A 24,047-nucleotide genomic window follows, 5' to 3' on the forward strand; every position below is an offset into this window, starting at 1 on the left:
TCATGGCAATCAGTGTTGACGTCACTGTCTTAGAGAAAATGGCACTTAGATTTTGATCACTTTTTAGAAGATAATTGTTAATACTCTCTATAAATATCTCAATCTTGTCTAGTGGTTTTGAAAATTGATATCCAGCCCTTCTTGTGATTTAAGATAAGTCTAGTCTGTTCAAACATTGAACAGTATAACTATTCCACCATTTGGGGTAGCGCCCTCTGTGATCCAAACTTCTGCTACACATAAAGTAACTTAACTTTGAAACAAAGCATTAATGGACACATGTTGGAGACTAATGTTCGTAAAGAGCAAGAAAAATTGTATATCTCGTCAGAGTATCATAATACCCTTCACTTTTCACTTTTAGATAATTTATGGAAGAGAGTAAAGGAACTAGGCAATATCTATATCTTGTACATGGGCAAACAGTATTTGCATCATTATGATCAAGAGTCAAACTAAATTTGCAATATTACGTGACACCGTCATCACTGACGCTTCCATTACTCTCATCGCTTTGCTCACTCCATGTCCCTTCGGATTCCTCATCGTCTCGATTTGTATTATCTATTAAAAAGGGTTGAACGATGAGCCTTCAAGAGATGTGAGGACTGTACTTTCTTGGTACCAGTCTGGCTCAGAGTGGTTCTGCGTAGATTTCCACCCATAGTCTTAAAGACTGCCGTGCTGGCTCTCTTCCACATTCTGGCGACATACTGAGCTCTTCGGATGTGATTTTTAAGTGTTGTGGCACAGAAAGAGAAGAGCAGTTGATTTTCTTCAGTCTTGCAAGGGGACCTTTGCAGGGATGCCAAGTTCAAAAATATTTTATGAGTGAGATTTTCATGACTCGGCATCTCGGTATGCGAATGTGTGCGCGAGCGAGGGTGTGGGAGGGGTTTTTTCCCCCTGTGGCCCGAGTCCCATGGTATAGGGAGCTTTTTCAATCTTTAGTTCTTAATGGTGCGATCAGGTGCATACTTAAGTGACTATAAGACAAAAGAGAAATATACCGTCATCTGCAACTATGATTTTAATCTTTTGAGCTATGCTCATTATTATAGGCCCAAGTTGCAGACTTCGCCTGATGCGTGAGAAAATGGGTGCCATGCGTGAGATCGTGAGATGGCCCCTAAATGCTTGAGTCTCACGCAGAATGCTTAAGTGTAAGACAAAAGAGAAATTGGTATGCTGAGCTATGCCTTATAGGCCCAAGTAACTTCGCCCGTGAGAAAAATGGGTGCCATGCGTGAGATCGTGAGATGGCCCCTAAATGCTTGAGTCTCACGCAGAATGCGTAAGACTTGGTAGCTCTGCCTTTGTAACCTCCACTGCTCATTCGCTTGAAGACGTTGTATAATATCTGGCCTCGTTTATGTCTGATGTGGCAAATCCATACAGTGAGCAGATGAAGAATGTGGCAGCTAGAATATCTACTTCCTCGTTTGAGAGAGACTGGAAAGCTTTGATGTGTGTTGCACTATTTTCCATCTTTTGATAGGGCTTTACTTTCCCTTTCCTGGAGAAACGTGAAGTGAAATTGCAACCTGTCAGGGAGACCAATATAAGTGCATCGGTAGTGCCAGGTTGCTTCTCTTTTCTACGCAGCTTCTGCCATGAGAAACATATAACACTTTTCTATAACACAATTTAGTTTTACTCTTGATCATAAGGATGCAAGTACCGTTTGCCCATGTACAAGATGTAGTTATTGCCTAGTTCCTTTACTCTCTTCCATAAATCATCTAGATGCTTTAAGTGAAGGGTATTATAATACTCTGACGAGATAGTATATACAATTTTTCTTGTGCATTACGAACATTTATCTCCAACATGTGTCCATTAATGCTTTGTTTCAAACTTTAGTTTATCTGTAATAATAATATCCTGTTGAGTAATGTTATGAAGCATTCCCCCCAGCTAAAATACCATAAAATAAAGAATAGAATAACTGAAAGCCATGTATGAAGTGTTTTTCAAATTAAGCAGTATGCATGTGTGTAGAGAAAATTATAAAGATATAATCTGTTTTCAGTTGAATTTCATTTTTAAAACTCTCAGTCTGTCAAAGAGATCTATATCAGAAGGTGTTTTCTACATACTTTCCTGGGAGGGAAGTTTCCCAGATAGCAGAGACAGAGCAACCATAGATATTATTCCATAATAATAGTAATAATAATGATAATAATAATAATATCAATGATAGCAATTATAGTAACTAGTTTTATAACGTGCATTTCAGAGATGTTAAGAATGTCAATATGCTTTCCAGATTATTTTTACCCTGGTCACTGGATACATCATTTTCAACCAGCAATGCAATGATATGATTTTGAAATAAATTTTGCAAATCCTAGGAAATATTAATCACCCTCTTCATCAATGTTATACTCTGATGCGATCAGAAAAATGGTACGTGTGTACAGGTCAATGAAAGCACAGACTTGACATTTCCTTGAATCTTTTGTTCCACTCTCTATCTGTAAATACAATTCATTGCCATGGTAACAGCATATTTTGAATGAAAATCATGTAAAAATAGTGTGGATTCAGTTAACTTCCTCAGTCTTAGAGCGTTTGACTTGAAATTTGGCACATGTGACTGTTATAGTACGAAGATGTGTAAACTTCATCTTTCGTTGCCATCGTAACAGTATAAGTATATATATGGCTTTGCTTCGCGAACGAAGATTTAAGGAAGTCCACGTCTGCTGCAGGCTCGAAAGTGACTGATGAGTCCGATGCGGGACAGGCAGGCACGGTTGCAGCGGTTGCACGGGAAAGTCGGTTGGTTGGTGTTGGGTGTTGGGTTTTTCCTCTGTTGTCTTTTTCTGTTGAGTCGGGCCCTGCGATCATCCTCGAAGGCGGCTGTTGCTCGTCGAACAGTAAGGCGCCAAGATGTGCGATCAGAGGCGATAGCAGCCCACCGTTGATGATCGATGTTGCAGGTGCTCAAGGTTTTTTTCAAGCAGTCCTTGTATCTCTTGTTGGGTCCACCTCTGTCTCGGTGTCCAGAAGAGAGGTCACCGTTCAGCATGACCTTCGGAAGGCGATGGTCTTCCATTCTCGAGACATGACCAGCCCAGCGCAGTTGAGTTTTCATCAGTGTGGCTTCGATGCTAGTAGTCTCTGCCAGCTCAAGAACTTTGATGTTGGTGACAAAGTCATTCCAGTGGATGTTTAGGATGAAGCGGAGACATCGCTGGTGGAAGCGCTCAAGAAGGTGTAGGTGATGCCGGTAGAGGGCCCATGACTCGGATCCGTACAGGAGAGTTGGTAAGATAACGGCTCTGTACACGCTGATCTTTGTCTGCTTTTTCAGGTGGTTGTTTTTCCAGACTCTGTCGTGCAGTCTACCAAAGGCGCTGCTCGCCTTAGCAAGTCTGTTGTCTATTTCTTTGTCGACTCTTGCATTTGATGTGATGGTGCTGCCGAGGTAAGTAAATTGATCAACTGTTTTGAGTTCTGTTTGCCCTTTGGTGATGTGGGGGGACTGGAAATCCTGTCGAGAAGCCGGCTGATGAAGAACCTCGGCTTTCTTCAGGCTTACTTCAAGGCCAAATGCTTTAGCAGTAACTGCGAAGCAGGATGTTAAGCGCTGGAGAGCAGACTCTGAATGAGCAACAAGAGCGGCATCATCTGCGAAGAGTAGCTCATGTGTCTTGGTGTGAGCTTGCAGATGTCTCAGATTGAATAGACTGCCATCTGTGCGGTACCGGATGTAAACAGCATCTTCGTTATTGAACTCTTCCATGGCTTGTTTGAGCATCATACTGAAGATGGTGGTAAACAGGGTCGGTGCAAGAACACAGCCTTGCTTTACACCGTTGTCAATTGGGAAGGGTTCGGAGAAATCACTGTTATACCTAACCTGGCCTTGCTGGTTTTCATGCAGTTGGATGATCATATTGAGGAACTTCGGGGGACAACCAAGGCGCTCCAGAATTTGCCAGAGTCCTTTCCTACTCACTGTGTCAAAGGCTTTGGTTAGGTCAACAAAGGTAATGTAAAGTCCCTTGTTTTGTTCCTTGCACTTTTCCTGGAGCTGTCTGAGAGCAAAGACCATGTCAACAGTTCCTCTGTTTGCGCGAAAACCACACTGAGATTCTGGGAGAACACTTTCTGCGACACTAGGCGTTAGTCTATTGAGAAGAATTCGAGCAAGGATTTTGCCTGCAATGGAAAGCAGCGTGATTCCTCTGTAGTTGGTGCACTCTGATTTCTCTCCTCTGTTTTTGTACAGGGTGATGATAATTGCATCCCGAAGATCTTGAGGTAGTTGGCCTTGGTTCCAGCAGAGCGTGAAGAACTCGTGAAGCTTGGTGTGTAGGGCTTTTCCACCAGCCTTCCATACCTCTGGGGGGATTCCATCCACACCTGCTGCTTTGCCGATTTTCATTTGTTCAATCGCTTTAAGTGTCTCCTCGAGGGTAGGGAATTCATCCAGCTCAGGTTTAAAGAGCTGTTTGGGAATCTGGAGCAGGGCAAATTCTTGTAGTATGCGGTTGGCACTGAAGAGCGACTGAAAGTGCTCTGACCATCGGGTGAGGATGGAGGTCTTGTTATTGAGGAGAACTTCGCCATCTGCGCTACGAAGAGGACTTGGTGTGAGGGACCATAGACAGTCTTCAGCGCCTCATAAAAACCCTTCAGGTCGCCAGTGTCGGCACAAAGTTGAGTTTGTTTGGCAAGGTTTGTCCACCACTCATTCTTGATCTCTCAAAGTTTGCGCTGGAGGTGACTGCATGCAAGACGGAAGGCACTTTTTTTCACTGGACAGGATGGATTCGTGAGATGAGCCTGGTGGGCAGATCGCTTCTTAGCAAGTAGCTTTTTGATTTCCTGATTGCTTTTGTCAAACCAATCCTTGTTCTTCCTGGAGGAGAGTCCCAGTACCTCTTTGGAGGATTGTTGTATGGCTGATTTCATCCTAGCCCAAAAGACTTCAGGAGAAATGTCCTTGAATTGGTTTTCATCTTCAAGCCTTGTTTGGAGATTCGTCTGAAAATTACATCTCACTTCAGCTGACTGCAGGTAACCAACATTGAATTTCTTCTGATGGGCCCCTCTGTATTTCAGCTTAGGCTTGAAATGAAGGTTAAACTTGCAGCGAACAAGCCGATGATCAGTGTGGCATTCAGCACTGGGCATAACTCTGGTGTGAAACACGTCACATTGGTCTCTCCTGCGAAACAGAATGTAGTCCAGTAGATGCCAGTGCTTGGACCGGGGGTGCATCCAGGTAGTCTTTAAACTGTCCCTCTGCTGGAAAAGGGTGTTCGTGATGACTAGTTGTTGTTCTGTGCAGAACTCCAGCAGGAGGCGTCCGTTGTCGTTGCACTTTCCGACGCCATGTTTACCAAGGATTCCTGACCAGGTTTCTGAGTCTCTCCCAACGCGGGCGTTGAAGTCACCAAGGATGATAACCTTGTCATCTTCCCGAACTTTTTGGGAGAAGATGCACAAATCAGTGTAGAACTTATCCTTTTCGGCTGGTTCCTCCTGAAGGGTTGAGGCATAGACACTGAACAGAGTGATATATTGACCGTTGCGAAGGGAGAGACGCATGGACATAATCCGGTCAGAGTGGCCTGTTGGAAGGTTTTCGAGCCTGGAGGCGATGGAATTCTTGACCATAAAACCAACTCCTGATAGACGTCGTTCACACCGAGGCTTCCCAGACCAGTAGAGTGTGTAGCCCGGGCCATGTTCTTTGAGATTACCTTCATCTGCAAGGCGGACTTCGCTGAGAGCAGCTATGTCTATGTCAAGTCTGGAGAGCTCATGAGCGATGAGTGCAGACCGCCGTTCAGGTCTGTGGCCATCCGTGTCCAAAATTGTTCTGACGTTCCAACATGCTAACTTCAATTTGTGTACACCTTTTGAAGGAGGTGTGACCCTTTTGTTCTGTTTTGTTCGACCGCTTGAAAGATGCCCGTTGGCCGCGGTTAGCCAACTAGGTCAGAGGAGACGAGCTTTGGTTAGGCCACCTTTTCTAGGCCCCTCTCCATGCAGAGCAAGCAGTGCTCTCCCTAAAAAGGGCTGCTTGGTCGTTCAAGGTGCTGCCGAATGATGCTGTCATCTCCAGGTCAGCATTAAGCGACCAATATCCTGAACCGCCTGCATGTAGGATTGGAGCTGCGGCTGCCAGTGACATCTTTCACCTGCCGTTTTCACCCCTTTCCCATCACTGCAGGACTTTAAGGGGGAGGAGGACGTGGACATGTCCTCGGGCCTGTGCAAAGGAGCTTTTAAGTAGAGTGCAGTGTGCGCAGTACTGACCCCACTCTTTACACCCAAGGTTCGTGTGCTGTAGCCAATGCAAGCTAGGACGTAGCAGCGATGTCCTTGAGTCATAGGTTTTACATCGGAGTGTCCTTCTCGTATGCAGGTTGCTTAACTGGGCTGAAGAGGCCTGCCTCCCCTGATATATGAATTATAGCTGTAACCTTCGACCGCTGTCCACAGAATATGGAGTGGCGCGCCCTGAAGAGTCTAACAACTATTGGTTGTTGAGTCCGACTTGGTCTCTTTCACCATGGCCGTTGGCTGCTTGGCAGCTCATCTGCCCATAATTAACCAAGCAGATAATTAACCAAGCAGACAGATAACAAATAATAGAGAGGAAGATATAAGTCAAAAGAATAACATTTCATTTCGCACCGTATAAACTTTACTCAGTGATTTTATACTTGTACAGTATAATACATTCGATTTTGTATTACACTTCACAGCTTGTATTTCTTACAAAATGTTTAATAATATCAGTAGACAGATATATGCCTTGTACTGCCAGACTTGAAATTATTGCTAAGTACAAAGTTTGTACTACGTATTACGTACCGTACCAGATGAGGAGCAACTTATTATGTGTGTGACGTCATGAGCATAAGCAATACAAGGCGCCTGCTAACCAGCGTTTATTTGTAATTGAGGAGATCTATGTTAAGATGTCACAATAGATTGCATTCATTACATAGAAATTTGTGCACATCTATTCAGCGTATTTTAATTTATTTCCTACTTAGTATCATTGAACGCGACGTTCAAAGTACTTATCCAAAAAACTAAACAGAAACGAGTTAGAACCCGGACAGAAAAGAAAAGACAAATCAAACAAGAGAGTGAAAGAAATAGAACAATGAAGAGTTAACCTGCCTACTCCTGTACCGCAGTACAGGGTTACGCCTTTCCCGTCAACAAGAGGGTGAAAACCCTCCCGTTAACACCGGTGAAGTCTTGGCCTTTCCTGGGGGCGGGCGCCTTTACCCTACCTACCCACGTATAACTAGCCTAGCAGACAGGAAACTCGTTGAAAAGAGGAAGATAGAACTAGGAAGACTGCAGCGTTAACCTGGGACACCGTACATTGTACTCAATCATTTAATCTTTGTTTAATGCATATATTATTTTGCATAATGTTGTATAACTTAAACCATGATTATTTATTTCAAATATTCATCCATGCTTTATAATATAAATAGACGGATGTATGTTGTATACATCATAAAAATTCTTTGGTAGATAAAGAAAAAACACTAAACCTAAAGTTGAATTGAAAAAGTAAGGAAGGAATGTTGGTAAGGAGCGAGACAGCTTACAGGAAGCCCGTTACCAGTGGAGGCAGTTTTGCGTGCTGAGTTACCATGCTATCCAAATTTGAATTGATTTCTAGTACATGTGTATTAGCGTAAGTGCATTTGACGTCATAATCACAAGCAGTACTACAGGCACCTGCTAACCAGCGCCTAGTTGCATGTACGCGGTATTAGTACTAATGTTGATATCTATAGTGATGTCGTAGTAGGCTGAAATCCTTGCGTAGGATTATTTGCGCGTCTATTTAGCGTATTTTTGTTTATACTTGTCTAACCCTCTACTCTCCCGCCCCAGCTCACCGCCCTGGGCTGGGGCTACCAGCGGTAGGGGATGGCTGGGCTCGCGCCCGGTCTGTAAGACGCGAGGGGATTTGGTTAGTGCACTCTTACTCGCAGACTCACCTGCCACATCATCATCAATTAATTAAGCTAATTTCAGGACAAAAAAAAATTTAAAAAAGACGTTACATCAAATTCATAAAGTTAATTGCCTTTTATTCAAGGGGAAAATCTCCTCTTGTTCAATCAATTTCCATCAATGATTACTTGGCACTGGCGATTCAAACGTTATTATACAATTTAAACAGGCATGCGCATTATTACCATCTCATCTCGGTTATTGTACTTACATACAGCTTCGGGTGCAAGTGCAAGGGGGGGGTTAATAGGGAAGGGAAATTGTCCGTGGATAACTGCAATCATTTACGGAAGTCCTTTCTTCGCTCAGTCCTTATCGCTGGCACTACACGTAACTCTGCTGGTGGCTGCCTTCGTCGCCTTCAACCCTTACCGCTTCCGTCGCGCCGGTGGCTCGCCGCAGCATCTCTCCGGCGGCTGGTATACGGCTTCATCGATCTGGCTGTCTGGGCTTCGCTTCACCTTCTCCTCGACCTCATCGGGGTATTAGTGGGCATCAGGGGTGGGGGGTGTGCACAGTTCGCAATCACTTTTTACACATCAAACTCGTGCGGACAGTGGCACGGACAGGCGTTCCCATTCGAATCAGATTCCGATTTTCCGCTAATTACATTGTCATTCGAAATTACAAGCCGTTCCCCACGTCAGAAATTAAAGTTCGGCCCACGGCACTATATATTAATAATTGGTCTGGCAGAGATCAATCATTGTTCAGGACGACACACCACTATAATTCAATTCAGTCCACCTGTGTGTTCCCAAACCCGGTCTTTCCCCATAAATGTTCAGAAGGAAATTATGCCAACGGGCTACATCTTCAAATCTGCTACTCTGAGGACTTCATCTTCGCTAAACTTCAAATATCTGGCAGAGTTCTCTCCACAAAATTGTGAAGTCTGGGCGGAAGTTCCCCCAAAAGTGGGTGCCGAAAATTGTGTTGAAATGTCTGCAGAAATCTATCTCGAAGTGTGCAAAATTCTGTCTCTCCCTACAATGCATTCCCTTTTAAACTAATCCTTAAATCCCTCCTACCATTATATTATCCAATCATTTCAATTAATTTCTCCCACCTGAATTATTGACAACCCTCTTTCGACCAATCCGCTTACCTGTCCCCAACTTGACCCTCTTTTCTCACCTGCGTAACCTACCTGCGTCTCGAACCCAACCTGACACTCTCCCTTCCTCCTATTATTTATAAAACAAAACCTAGCTTCGCTACGAGCACTTTAACTTACTCCTCCAGCAGGATTCCCAATTTAACTCGCACTACCACAATATTCTCGTTAATAACACCTCAACTCCTTGTCAAACATATACTCCTAACACCCTGCCGGTCCTATCTATTTCTTTATCCCCTAAAAATCACCTGCTGTCTATCAAATGTCCTTCTTTATTCCCTTTGTCTGATTCCCTACAATGTCCTACCATGCCCTAAGCCTGCTGTCTGAACCTTATTCCTTTCCTTTTATTCCCTTTATTCATTCACCCTGTAATTTCCCACTATTCCCTTTATAATGCCCGTCCTATTCGGAAGCCCCCTATTTTTCAGCTCGTTACACTTGTTATTGTTGGACGCTAAGTTTATTATACTTCTTCGACAAAAACGACCAGAAACAAATAAAAAACCCGGAAAAACTCGGAAACACTTAAGTTACGTACTACATACCAGACATCAGCAAAATCAGCGTGATGAATGCAATCTAGGCATATGAAAAAGTATACTTTAAGTGAAAATCATACAAAAATTTTGTTTCAGCTAACTTTTTCAGTTTTTGAGCATTTGGCTTCAAATTTGGCACAAGTGACCACTGTATTGCCTAGATGTGCAAAATTTATCTTTCGTCCTTGTTGATAATTAATGTGTTGCCATTGTAACAGCATATTTTGCCTGAAAATTATGTGATTTCTTCTTTTTTTTCAATAAAAAGCTTTATACAAAGTAATTGTTGGTTGAGCTAACTCCCTCAGTGTTAGGTGGGGGTATTAATCACATTGAGTGATGGTTCTAGTTGTGTATTGTTGTCCCCACCGAACGAGTTTGAGCAGGGGACTATGAAACGGGCTCCGTACGTGTGTGTGTCCGTCTGTCCGTGCGTCCGTGTGTGATCAAAATGTTCAAAATGCTACTCCTTCGCCATTTCTAACCCGATTTTGATTCTGTTTGCTTTATATGATAGCACTACATGGGAGCTTTGAAACTTCTATACAGAATTTCAGTTGTGACCTTTGACCTTGACCTTTGACCTATATTGTACATTTTGCTTCAAAATGCTACTCCTTCGCCATTTCTAACCTGATTTTGATTCCGTTTGCTTTATATGATGGCACTAGGTGAGGGCTTCAAAACCTCTACACAGAATTTTGACCTTTGACTTCTTTGACCTTTGACCTTGATTTTTGACCTATATTGTACATTGCCTACAAAATGCTACTCCTTCGCCATTTCTAACCCGATTTTGATTCCGTTTGCTTTATGTGATGGTGCTAGGTGAGGGCTTCAAAACTTCTACACAGAATTTTGACCTTTGACTTCTTTGACCTTGGACCTTGATTTTTGACCTATATTATACATTTTGCTACAAAATGCTACTTCTTCGCCATTTGTAACCCGATTTCAATTCCGTTTGCTTTAAGTGATGGCACTAGGTGAGGGCTTCAAAACTTCTACACAGAATTTTGACCTTTGACTTCTTTGACCTCTGACCTTGACTTTTGACCTGTATTGTACATTTTGCTACCAAATGCTACTCCTTCGCCATTTCTAACCCGATTTTGATTCCGTTTGCTTTATGTGATGGCACTGGGTGAGGGCTTCAAAACTTCTACACAGAATTTTCACCTTTGACCTTGATTTTTTACCTATATTGTACATTGGCTACAAAATGCTACTCCTTCGCCATTTCTAACCCGATTTTGATTCCGTTTGCTTTATGTGATGGCACTAGGTGAGGGCTTCAAAACTTCTACATAGAATTTTGACCTTTGACTTCTTTGACCTTTGACCTTGATCTTTTTACCTATATTGTACATTTTGCTACTAAATGCTACTTCCAGCGGGGACATATATTACGCACCGCGTAATTTCTACTTTTCCTTGTTTTAGTATTAAAGTGACTGTTTTTGTTTGAAATTCCTCCTACAGAAGACAGGAGATGACAGTAGTGACGACGAAGAAATGGACAGGAGTTATCAAGACCAGAAACTGAAGCTGAAAGAGAGTGCCTTTGCCAATCTCGGGATTGCCTGGCCCAACAAGCTTGAAACTCAAAGTAGGTTTTTTACCCTTGTACATTTTCCTTTTCACATAAGTCACAATTTGATTATTGCTCTTGGATATAATGTATTATTACCCATATCAGACATCTGAGCTGTGGTTTTACAAAATTGTATGCTCCTTGTTTTACGTGCCAGTAGGGAAAAGACAGGTAAATTTCTTATATCCCCCTCTCTTACAAATGCCTATGGGATTTACGTGTTAAAATAGAGGGGAATATGTGACCCTGCACCACAAAACCAACAAAAAGTCGGCAGACATGGATTTTCGGTTAAGGGCAGATTCTGAAAGAGCAGACTCTAAGCTTTAAAATGATGTATAACTCAATACAAATGGACTCCCCTAACCTACCTAAATACTGGAAAGAAAGCACACACTCTAGAAAAGTGTGAACTGAGAAAAGAGGCTCTGAAGTACCAAGCCATGCTACACCGTGTAGCTGTGCCATGAAAGGGACAAAACACAGGATGTAAACCACCGAAGCAACAACAATGAAGGGATTATCAGATTAAGCTGAATTTGAGCATGTTCTATTAGCACATTCTGCCCATGATTGATGCTAACTTTCAAAGCAGTAGCGTCATCCTTTCAAAAGTTATTAGACTTGAAAGTGAAGAGAATGCAAAGGATTTTAAGACATGAAAAGCGGCCTCTAAGACATACCTGATCATTCTACTGTTCCCCCAAAAAGGATTGTAGAAAAACTGCTGAAAACACGCTTTCCCATTCATGTTAAGATACCAAACTGAAGAATAATGTAGAAGAAGGATAGTTCTTTCAGAAAATATGAAAAAATCAAAATTGACTTGGTTGAACGATTTCACCTTTTTTGAGTCCTCACTTAAAATCAAGGGGTGCGACTTTTTGTTTGTTTTGTAGTGCACGGTCACATATAGCATCCGGGCACTTGAACACTCGGTGATGAAACTTTGCTGTGAACAAGAGTTTCGCGACCAAGGGCAAATTCCCATGCGTTAACACGTAAAAATAGAGGACAATTGTTGCACCGTGTGTAAGCTTGTGTGTGACTGCATGCACTGGCTGCTACGTGCACCGCATGCCTGAGTTTAGCGACAGAGGGCAAATTCCCATACATTAACACATACGTGTACAATGTAAAACAGAGGATGATCACTGCAACTACTTGTATATGAGCTGGCTGTTACGCTCACCTGAGTTGTGCATGTGTGCATGCATGGTATGGATTGTGTGCATGCATGGTATGGATGTAGCGCAGTCATGTGGAGTTCGAGCTGGCGCCAAGTGGAAAAGTTATTTTGGGGAAGTTGTAAAAAAAGTTTACATAATTTATGTTACTGCTCAAGATGTCTGAAATGGGTAATAATAATGATATGGACTGGCTACTTTCGGGGGATACATTTTGTGCCTATCAACTTTTGGGTGTACATGCTCAAGGACAAATGTCAAGGTCTAATGCTCAAAATTTCACTACTTCCCCCATATCTTTGCAATGCCTGAAGGTATTTCCTTGAAACTTAGTATATACATGTACTACCAAATGAAGATTCTCTAGAGAGAGTTTCAGGTCATGAGGTTGAAGGTCAAAGGTCAAGTGGAAATGTTAGAATATCACTTTTTTCTCCATATCTCGCAAATGGTTCAAGGTATCTTCATTGAACTTAGTATATAGGCATGTACTGACTGGCAGTGATTATGTAGGGAATTGGGGAATCAGGGGGTCAGAAGTCAAGGTCAACTCTTCAAAATTTCACTATTTCCCCTCATATTTATGCAATGGCTGCAGCATTTTGTTGAAACTTAATGTGTACATGTATTACCCAACAGAGATTTTCTGGGAAGTTTCTTGCCAAAAGGTCAGAGGTCAAAGGTTAAGTGAAAGTGCTAAATTTCACTTCTTCCTCCATATCTCAAAAGTGACTCAAGGGATCATCATGAAACTTAGTACATATTTATGCATGTTCTACTTAACAGTGACTCTCCTGGGAATACTAGGGTCATAGGGTCAAAGGTCAAGGGTAAAAGGCTAGATTAAATGCTATTATTTTACTATTTATACTGAAATTACACTTTTTCTCCATACCTTGAAAATTACTCAATGCATAAACTTATAAAAGGGTCAAAAGTCAAGTAAAAATCTTCAAATCCCCAAATACCTGCACTCATAGACAATATAGCCATTCATCCAATTAAATCTAGTTTAAGAAAAGTGAACATTCAACACCTTTGTGACAAACCTGTCATTTGATATTTTACCAGTTATGTTAGACCAAGGAGGTTCGAGAAATGGAGTCACAACAGTCTTATTCGCTTTGATCCCATGCTCGAAGCCGCCACTCAAAAATATTTGAAGTATGTGTCAAACTGGATCTGCCGCTCAGATGCGAAGACAATTGACTCGTGTCTCATTGCATAATCACCAGCCACTTTCCAAGGAAGATATGTCTTTGTGATGGTAATTACTTTTTGCTATCCATACTTACAAACGATGGGCGGTAGACAATGGTAAAGGCACGGGGGTGCGCGAATAGAAATTGCTCAAATATTGCTGACATAGATATCAAAATTACTTGACTGTACGTGTCTGTACGCTAATCTGACATATTAATTTATAAAGAAGTATACTTGAAGATGATACCATATTAGTTTCATTTGGCGGAAATAAGGAGAAATGTGATAAAACCGGCTTTCCATGAGGGTAAAATTTCAAACACTTTCACAAAATACAGCTCAGATTTACACTTTTGCACATATTTTCAAACGGAATTGACTTTCGTTTTATATGCTGTATCATTAGGTGAAATTTCATTGCATTTGATATACAAAACGAGCAGCGTATACCCGATATTATGTTAGCGTTAAAAATGAATCTTCAGATTGCTCAGAAAGATGGCAGCTTCAAGCATCGAACATCAAAGGCACAAATGCACCTGTGGAATTCTTTTGTCCATCCATAGAAAACTGACAGCTGATTGAATAATTATAGTCAGTTGTAACTCCATCTCTTGAACCTCCTTGGTTAGACTGTCATCACACATTCTAAAGACGTACTATAGTCCTAATAGGAGAACCATGGATTATGGCGGAGGCATACCAGTCGCCATAGTGACATTTCTAGTTCTTATGGAAAGATCATACAGCTAGTACAAGTGACAATTCTTGCCAGTGTATTGGGAATTATTTCAGTGTTTTGAAGCTGTTAATGGCATACACATAAAAAAGACATGTACACATTTGTTTTCTTTGATTTAATATGATCGTGTTATTGCATGATTTTGGCGTAGGTTGCCCATCACCATGTTACCCTGATGTAGTTGCAGATACTATTAAAGCCAAGAAACTGCGATATGAGATGATTTCACCAAGACCTAGAATATTTTTTTTCTTCACTTCTTGAATGTTTGATATCTTATTTATCTATAGTTCAACATTCAAATGCTGTTTTTACAAAAATCTGAGTTTCTTGTTGCTTCAATAGTAGGTTTTCATTTGAAATACGAATATGAATCATACAACCATACAACATTTATTAGGGACTTTGTCTTCCTTTAATGGCAACAAGTCACAAATGCATTAAATATCAATATGCTCTGTAAACAGAATACTGTGATATTGGATGGTACAGTTCCATGTTAATTGCAAAGTTTTGATTTCTGTTCACTAAGACACTTCTAATAAGTAAATAACCTCTACACTGATGGAATTTACAATTTCTCTGAAGCAAGCAGGACACCTCCCCCAAATTTGATTTCAATTTTTTCACCCTTTTCCACGTGACTGTGCTTGATATCCTACAGAGAAGGATTGTGTGCACCTCTGCAGAGTCTTGTGTGAGGGGGTTGAGGGCAGTACCTTCAAGATTCAGCTAGCCATCCTGAAATCGCTTCATCTCTTCTTTCAAAGGTAGGTTCTCACTGAGTTTTCAAGCTTTTTAGCTCATCTGAGCCGAAAGCTCAAGTGAGCTACTGCGATCGCTCTTTGTCCAGCGTTCATCGTCCAGCGTGCATCGTGCGTAATTTTTTACATTTTCATCTTCTCCTTGAAAACTCCATGACCGACTTTCACCAAACTTGGCAGGTAGCATCCCTAGAGGGATAGGATCTCAATTTGTTCGAATGGGCACCATGCCCTACCTGGGGGCCTGCAGGGGGCCCCAACCCCCCAAAATTAAGGATCTAGTAGCCTTCTTCTCTAGAACCAGAAGTGATAGAGCTAAGTTAATATTATGAGTTAGTACATTGATGACTGTTGTTTCAAGTTTGTTTATGGTGGAGTCAGGGGTGCCCCCTTGGGACCTAGGGGAGGGGGTAGGATAGATCCTAATGGGGGCCTAAATTGTACATTTTCATCTTCTTCTTGAAAACCCCACATTTAATTTTCACAAAACTTGGCAGGTAATCCCTTGAGGGATAGGATCTCAATTTGTTAAAAAAATGGGCTCCATGTCTCATCTGAGGGGGCCCCAGGGGGGCCCAAACCCCCCAAAATTAAGGAATTAAAAAAAAATCATCTTCTCTAAAACTGAAAGTGATAGAGCTTAGTTTATACAGTACTATGAATGAGTACATTCATACTGTACATGAATAAGTACATTGATGACTGTAATTTTAAATTTGTTAATGGCGGAATCAGGGATGCCCCCCCCCCCCACCCCTTTGGACCCAGGGGAAGGGGTTGTAAGGAATCCTAATGGGGGCCTAAATTGTACATTTTTCTTCTTGAAAACCCCTTCATGAATTTTCACCAAACTTGGTAGGTACAGTTGTAGTATCCCTATACAGATAAGATCTCAATTTGTTCAAATGGTCACCATGCCCCACCTAGGGGCCCCAGCCCCCCCCCCCCCCCCTAAATTAAGGGATCTTAAAAGCCTTCTGCTCTAGAACGAAGTGATAGAGCTAAGTTAATACTGCAAGTTAGTACATTGATGACTGTAGTTTCAAGTTTGTTCATGGCGGGATCCCCCCCCTTGGGATCCAGGGGAGGGGGTGGGAGTGATCCTAATGGGGGCCTAAATTGTAAATTTTCATCTTCTGCTTGAAAATCCCACAATTGATTTTCACCAAACTTGGCAGAGAAGGGGGTGGGATGAGTCCAAATAGGGACCTACAGTGTATATTATATATGTTCATATTCTTCTTGAAAATCCCTTGCCATTGCCCACCACCGCCTTGACACGTTTTGTGTGCATAATACCAGCCATGTTTCTTGACTGATTTTATTTATATGCGAGCCCCTCCCCTTCCCTCATGATCACAACAGATGTGTCCCATTTGGCCTCTTTGCCCCCACCCATCATGTCTCAAGCATTTGGTCTCCCCTCAAATCCTGTCATCATATCAACTTCTTGGAGTTGCTGGCTGTTCTTCATGCCCTTCAGGGCCTGAATGACCTGGCTCAATAATATTTTCTTCTTGCAGACAATACCATGGTAGTTTTTCTCACTTTAATTGGCAGAGGGGAACACATTTCCTTTGTCTTTGTCATCTGCCCCTCGACCCATTCATCTAAGATTGGAATTTCACACTTTATCAGCATCCACTTAAGCTCAACTTTTTTTGCATTTTGTGATGTTGTTAATAATGAGGTCAGCCAAAATAGGCATTATAATGCTTAGGCACCTTACCTCACAATAGCAAGGTAGGTTTCACAAAACTACACCTCAGATTGTATGTTTTGACTATGTGTAAGATGTTCCAGGAAGGACAGTAAAGTAAGAAAAAGTGTGAAATTTTATGAAATGTATCATACTATTGTGAGCTGGTGTAAACAAGCTGAGGGTGGTGATTTGTGATTTGGCTCAGTCAGTAGCGTGTCTGCCCCCCAAACCAAATGACTTAGGTTTGATTCCCCAAGTCTACCTGAGCAATGTTGCGTGCAATCATTCTGTTCTCTCTAGTAAGAGGCAAAACACTCGGTCCCTTGGATAGGACATTGAATGGAGGTCCCATGCGTGAAATAGTTAGCACTCATTCACATTGAAGATCCTATGTCATGCATTCATCGCAAAGAGCGGTGTGGTCTACCAGCCTACCCAGACGAGAAGAACAAGCAAATGATGCCGACCCCTCATAGTTTGCTCCAAGAGACTAGCAATAGTCAGCAAATGGAATCAACCTGGCACATTGTGCCATACAAGCAGAACAAAGCTGTAGCTTGTTGACACTGTGTCGCTATTCCCATGCAAACAGAGCACATGAAGGAGTCTTGCTTGTTGTCTTCTTTTTGTTTGGCCCTGAAAGAATGCGCATACTTATTATGGATCATTCTTTTCCTCAAAGATCTCAAGTCTAGCACATCTTCTTTTGTTGACATTATTGCCAAGTGTTCTCTTTGCCGATTAGAAAAGGAAGCGAAAAGGAAGCGCAAAAATACAGCACTGAACATACCGCAGTATGTTCAGTGCTGTAGTTGCTACAACCAATAGAGTATTCTGCCGATCTCTTCATATCTGTTTCATCAGTGCATGGAACAGAGAGTAAATTAATGGAAGGATGGTGAAAGGATCTGAATTTGAGGTATCAGTCCAATGGGTAGGTTTCCTGTACACTTGATGTGACGCGGTACCATCCTGCTTCATTGTGATCAGGCTGTCCAAGAAAGAAAACGCACTTTAATCAATTTCAAGCTCCATCGTGAGCATGGTAGTTGGGTGTGGACAGTTAAAATGTTAAAGAAAATCATTAGTTTTACTGTTAGCCAGCTTCAATATGGAGTCACTTTTCATGAGTGTGCTTGTCAAAGGCACATGTGATGTCATACTGGAGTGTTTTAACAACAATACCACTCTTCATGCAAGAACTGGCTTAAAATGAGACCATATGTGTGACTTCCTACTGGTACAATTGTAAGTCTCAATTCCACTTTTTGCCAAGTGGAAAGACACTGTCTACCAGCAGACAGAAGGTCCTGCTATGCCCCCCCCCCACATTTAATTGAAGAGAATGCTCTTCTGTCAGCAACACTCAGCCCCAAGATCTAGCTTAGGTATGTGAATGATACATGTATATTTTTGTGGCGTGGCAGTATGGAGCTAGGAAAATCGATGACATTTTTCAACACATTAACTGTTAACATTCAAATAACAAGTTCATGATTGAGCTTGAAAATAAAAAATCAGAGGGCTCTTCTTTTCTTGGACACTATGATCACAAAGAGGCAGATGGTACCCTGCCACACCACGTATACAGGAAACCTCTCTACACAAATCGATACCTCACCTTCAGATCCAGATCATCTTCAGATTTCAAAGAAACCATTGCACAAAGAACACAAGGAAAGAAAAAAAAGAGAGTATCGGAAAGAACTACTGCAATAGAGTAAATATATAAACTCCTCTATCCCAGGTTTAGAAACAGACGGGGAGAATGAACCCTTTGATACTCCTAGTACAGATGACATCCCTCCCTTAGCCAAAGAAAACAAATCAGTGGACATTCTCCGACAGAAACAAGGCTAACGCACTGGCAAAGAAAATATTCTCTGCGCTATAACAAAAATTTCACACCTTCCTTCTTGATCAAAAAGAAGAAGTCAAGAAAAAGAACTGATAACAGTGTACAAATCTACAGCAACAAGCAGCAAGCATACTCAATGACCCCTTCAACATTATATAGATGATGACTGGCGGGGGAGGGAACATACCGAATGTTCAACCCGAAGGGTTTGAAATGCTATTGAGGGACTTATGCAGCTGTCATTTGTATGACGTACCTCTTGACCCCCGGGATAGGTGCGTCAAAGTACCAATGTGCGTCATATCTTTTAGGTACCATAATGTACCCTCCGTCACAAAAAGTGACACACCTCTATGAGACATTGATGCATTAACCATGCAAAATGGTGACGCACCTCTTCGTGAAAATGACTGACCCTTGACGCACATGTTATTCGCGGTACGTACCAGACTGGAATGCTGCAGAGCTCTGAATGATCATGTCCCAGTGCAGTGGCTAGTTTTCGTTTTGTACGCGAGCGATGTAGCCTGGCGCGCTTCCCGACGGCTAGTTTTCGTTTTACATGCGAGTGCTATATATTATCAAACCTGGGGTATGGCGCGCTTCCGGACGGCTAGTTTTCGTTTTGCACCCTAGCCTAGACTATATGGCTCGCTTCACGGCGCGTACGTTTGCGGGGTTTTTTTGTTTGTTTGTTGATGTGTGTTTGTTTGTTTCTGTTGCCTGTAGGCGTGGATTAAAGATTGAAATTTGATTTCATTCGTATTTATTCATATTTATTTAAGCACAGTAAAAGCCCATTTTAGATACGTGGCTGAATTACAATGGGGCCGCGTGTATGCATATTTAAAAAAGCAATTAAATAGAATATACGTATATGAATAAAAAATAATATCAAAGAATAAAATGCAAAACATGAAAAATAAAATGCATAAAATATTAAGAATATTAAAGATACAAGGTAATTGTGAATATTTAAATGTCCAAACAGTAGGCCTACTATCTGAATATTATTCAGAAATTTGTATCAACATTTATTTATAAATACAAGATAAACGAGACATGAAACTCGTCACTTTAAAGACGAGTTAGGTGATACGCTTGGGGTCATCAGATATTGGTCACCAGTGATCGACAACGAAACAATAAAATATAGCGACTTTAAGTTATATTTCTGCAATAATATTTTAGCAAAGTCGATTTTTTTTGGACCTTCATTATTCAGATCAAATTGTTTATAACAATACAAACCACATGGAAAGTCCTGTACGTGTGTCTGCGTGTGCAAGTAGGCCCAAGTAGATAAACAGGTTTCTTAGTAGAGTGTATCTGTACGATGACGAACAAATATAAACACGCACAAATTGAAACACGTCAATACAGTGTTTCAAAGATCATCTTGATTTTAATATTGGTCTTTTAAAAATATGAACTTTAGCCCTTATTTCCATAACCAAAACTGCTATATCGAATCTTGTCATGAATATGATCAGTTTGGAGAGCGCTTACAGCTACAAGCCTGTAAAATTTTCCAGCAGTTAAGCAATGAATCGTCCAATACAAAACAAAGAAAAATACAGCGAGTGCGTGTCTTTACATGACAATGGAATTTATACCCGGACGAAATATGGTGCTATATTGTAACTACTAGGTGTTTCAAAAAAATTTCACGACATACTTAAGTTTCAGAGGAAATGGAACAAAATCAGCTGAGGTAAAGGTGCTTAAACGTTATCAAGTCAATACATGGTTTAAAGAAAAAATCACCTCCCATAGACATGACACGTAAACTTGTCTGATCTTGAGTCTTTACTTTTAATCACAATTTAAGGTATGATAACGTCACCAAATTTCAAAACCATCACATGGACTTGAAAGGCAAATGTTCAAAGTACCACATATCTGAATTTGGGATAATATTGAGCTCAGACAGCAGAGATACGAGCAAATGAATATCAGAAACAGTACGTCAAAAATTTAATTCAATTTTTTGATTTAAGATGACGATATGATGACGGCATAGAGCATATATGGAAATATTGATACTTGAAATGTTATTTACAATTCATATGGTTTTGTAATATGCAATAAAAACATGGGGTCACAGGACGTTTTAAAGAGCTATGACGAAATAAACAAAGACATGTTTTTTAGCTATATTTGCAGAAAGACGCGCGCGTGAATTTTTCACTTTGACGCCAGTGCATTCCTTTGTTATAGGTCAAAACCGATCGGAAATCAATGGATATTGTTACGTCATGTATCAAGAATCCAAATCAGTCGAAAATGCATTTTATGTCGCTTACGCGCTGTGCGCGCGAAAATGCACGGACGGACGCGTACGCACGAAACAGTTTGAAATGCTTAAAATTGTCTGAAACTTCGAGATTTCCCATTAGGAAGTCGTTTTGAGCCTTTAACAATTTTGACGCGCGCATACGCGCGCGTAATGATGACCGGGGTAATTAACATGGAAATGGTAAGGCAAAAAAACAATGTAGAGATATAATAAGGGGAAAAGTCAACGCTCACTCAACAAACGTGGCCCCGTGAACATGTATTGCTAGACGGAAATGCGGCCTTGTAACGACTGATGGCGGTATGCCATTTCATGGCAACTGGGGAAAAATATGTCCTGTAGATATAACGCGTAAAATCAGCTGATTTTGATACCTTGCCTTTAATCACAATTTTCAGTGTGATGACGTCATCAAAGTACAAAACAATGACATGGACTTGAAAGACAATTGTTCAAAGTGCAACATACTCATCGTAAGTCGTCATTATTATACTGTCATCAATTAGACAAACCCAGCCTGCAAAATTTTGCAGCAGTCGAAGCAATGTGGTCTCCAACACAAAACAGAGGGAGATTGCGTGTGTGTGTGTGTGTGTGTGTGTAGGCTCGTTTATATACGAACATGATTTCTACATGGACGGATGTGTAATACACCATTGAAGAAAAAAAAGTAAAATAGCTAAGTATTTTGTTTCATGATCTTGTGGGGTTCGAACCCGCACGTGTGCAACCTCACGTCTCTGAGACGTCGCATTTAACACTCGGCCATACATCTCGACGAGAAAATATGAGGAACGTAAGCTTATGTATGTGAAAGATGAATCAGGAATCGTTTCGTCCACATTCCATTCTCATTTTCAGTTTTAAGCCGCAAAATTGTCAACCTGATGAGGAGATTTGAACAAAAAAATGCATGATTACTGCAGCTTATTGTCTCAGCTACAACATACTTAAATTTCAGAGGAAATGGAGCAAACTCAGCTGAGGTAAAGGTGCTTAAACGTTGTCATGTCAATGCATGGTTTTAAAAAAAATCACCTCCCATAGACATAACACGTAAACTTGTCTGATTTTGAGTCTTTACCTTTAATCAAAATTTAAAGTATGATGATGTCATCAGATTTCAAAAAAATCACATGGACTTGAGAGGCAAATGTACCACATATCTGAATTTGGAATAATATTGAGCTGCCTTAAACAACAGAGATACGAGCAAACGAATGTCAGAAACAGTACCTCAAAAAATTTAATTCCACTTTTTTGATTTAAGATGACGATATGATGACGTCATCGAGTTTTCCTGGCAATATTGATACTTGGAATGTTATTAACCATTCATATGCTTTTGTAATATCCAATGAAAATATAGGGTCAACGGACGATTTAAAGAGCTATGGCGAAATAAACAAAGACATGTTTTTTCACTATATTTGCAGAAAGACGCGCGCGCGAAATTTGAACTTTGACGCAAGTGCATTGCTTTGTTATTTGTCAGAATCGATCAGAAATCAATGGATATTGTTACTCAAAGTATCAGGAATCCAAATCAGTCAAAAAAAAGTGTATTTTCATGTTGCTGACGCGCTGTGCGCGCGAAATTGCGCGGACGGACGCGCACCCAAGAAATTTTTTGAAACGCTTAAAATTGTCTGAAACTTCAAGATTTCCCATTGGGAAGTCGTTTTGAGCCTTTTAAAATTTTGACTCGCGCTTACGCGCGCTTAATGATGACCTCGGTAACTAAGATAGAACGTGACCTGAACTTTATGTCCACCGAAAATGATACAGAAATGACATCTAGTTATGAAGTTATGATCGATCATGTGACAAGGTCCGAAAATCACAAAATGGCGCCTAGGTGACGTCATAGATATGTTACTGTCATGAAAACCTTATTGTGGCTAGATATTGTTATGAGACATGTTGACTGAAAATGTCATGTTATTCCGTAATGTCATTGTGGAGATATTGACGACACAAAATGTGGCAGAAAGAAAGAAGAATAAAAAAAAAGAGAAATTTTGGCAATCACAGTAGGTGATACGCTGATAGCGTATCACCTAATTAATACTAGTTGCAGTGGTGTAGGCAGGTCCTTCACCCGGGTGGGGGGGGGGGGGATTTCCCTATAGCTGGGTCATATATCTATATATATATATATAAACTCGGTCATATTGTAATTTTTATAATAATTTTGATAATCATTTAAATACTATTGTTTGATTTTTGAACTGGCATGCAATATTACTATTTAATATAGTTTTTGTTCGATCTTTCATCTGGGGGAGGGGAGGGGGGTGAATGTACACACCATCCCCCCAGCTAAAATTCTGGGGGATGCATCCCCCATACCCCCTGCTATCTATATGCCCCTGACTAGCTGACAATAAGAAATCAAATTTTTGAGATACATGTATGAACAAAAATGCGTAGGAAAAATAGCAATGAAATATAATATGAATACAAAGTATTAATATCAAAGAATATTTATATTAAGAAAATGCAAAACATATGAGAAATAGATTACATAAAGTATTTTAATAAAGATACAAGGTAATTGTAAATATTTAAATATCCAAACAGTAGGCCTAGGCGCTTAGGCGTACTTTCTGAATGTATTCAGAAATTTCTATCAACATTTTAAATATATTACAAGATTCCCAAATACTAGTTGAAAAAATTAAGAAATCGAATTTTTGAGATATGAACAACAACAAAAATAAAAATGCGTAGGAAAAAACCACTTCAACTTCGAATGACTTCGAATTTCTCAAAACCGTTCCCTAGTTCATGAACATCCCATAGAAACGCGTGTTTTGATATACAGGTACACGTTGCTATGGCATGTCCTTGAACTATCTAGTTTCGCGAAACTACGGCCTTTCCACAGTAATATTTTCCATAACCTCCCGCCTCCCCTTCCCCGATTCGAAAACAGCTTGATTGAAGCCCCTGCCTACCGTACATGGTTTATATGGCTAGTGTTTAAATAGAATTTACTATTTTAAGTTAATATAGGTTTT

The 24,047-nt window shown here is 40.8% G+C and overlaps 1 pseudogene; it reads left to right on the plus strand.

Annotated features, from left to right (window-relative positions):
• Positions 1 to 24,047, plus strand: part of LOC139744120 (proteasome adapter and scaffold protein ECM29-like) — a 394,771-nt pseudogene that overhangs the window by 340,628 nt on the left and 30,096 nt on the right.

Source organism: Diadema antillarum, unplaced genomic scaffold, assembly GCF_040938485.1.
Source record: "Diadema antillarum isolate AM-2024a unplaced genomic scaffold, OU_Dant_1.0 seq00001137_RagTag, whole genome shotgun sequence".
Lineage (NCBI taxonomy): Eukaryota > Metazoa > Echinodermata > Echinoidea > Diadematoida > Diadematidae > Diadema > Diadema antillarum.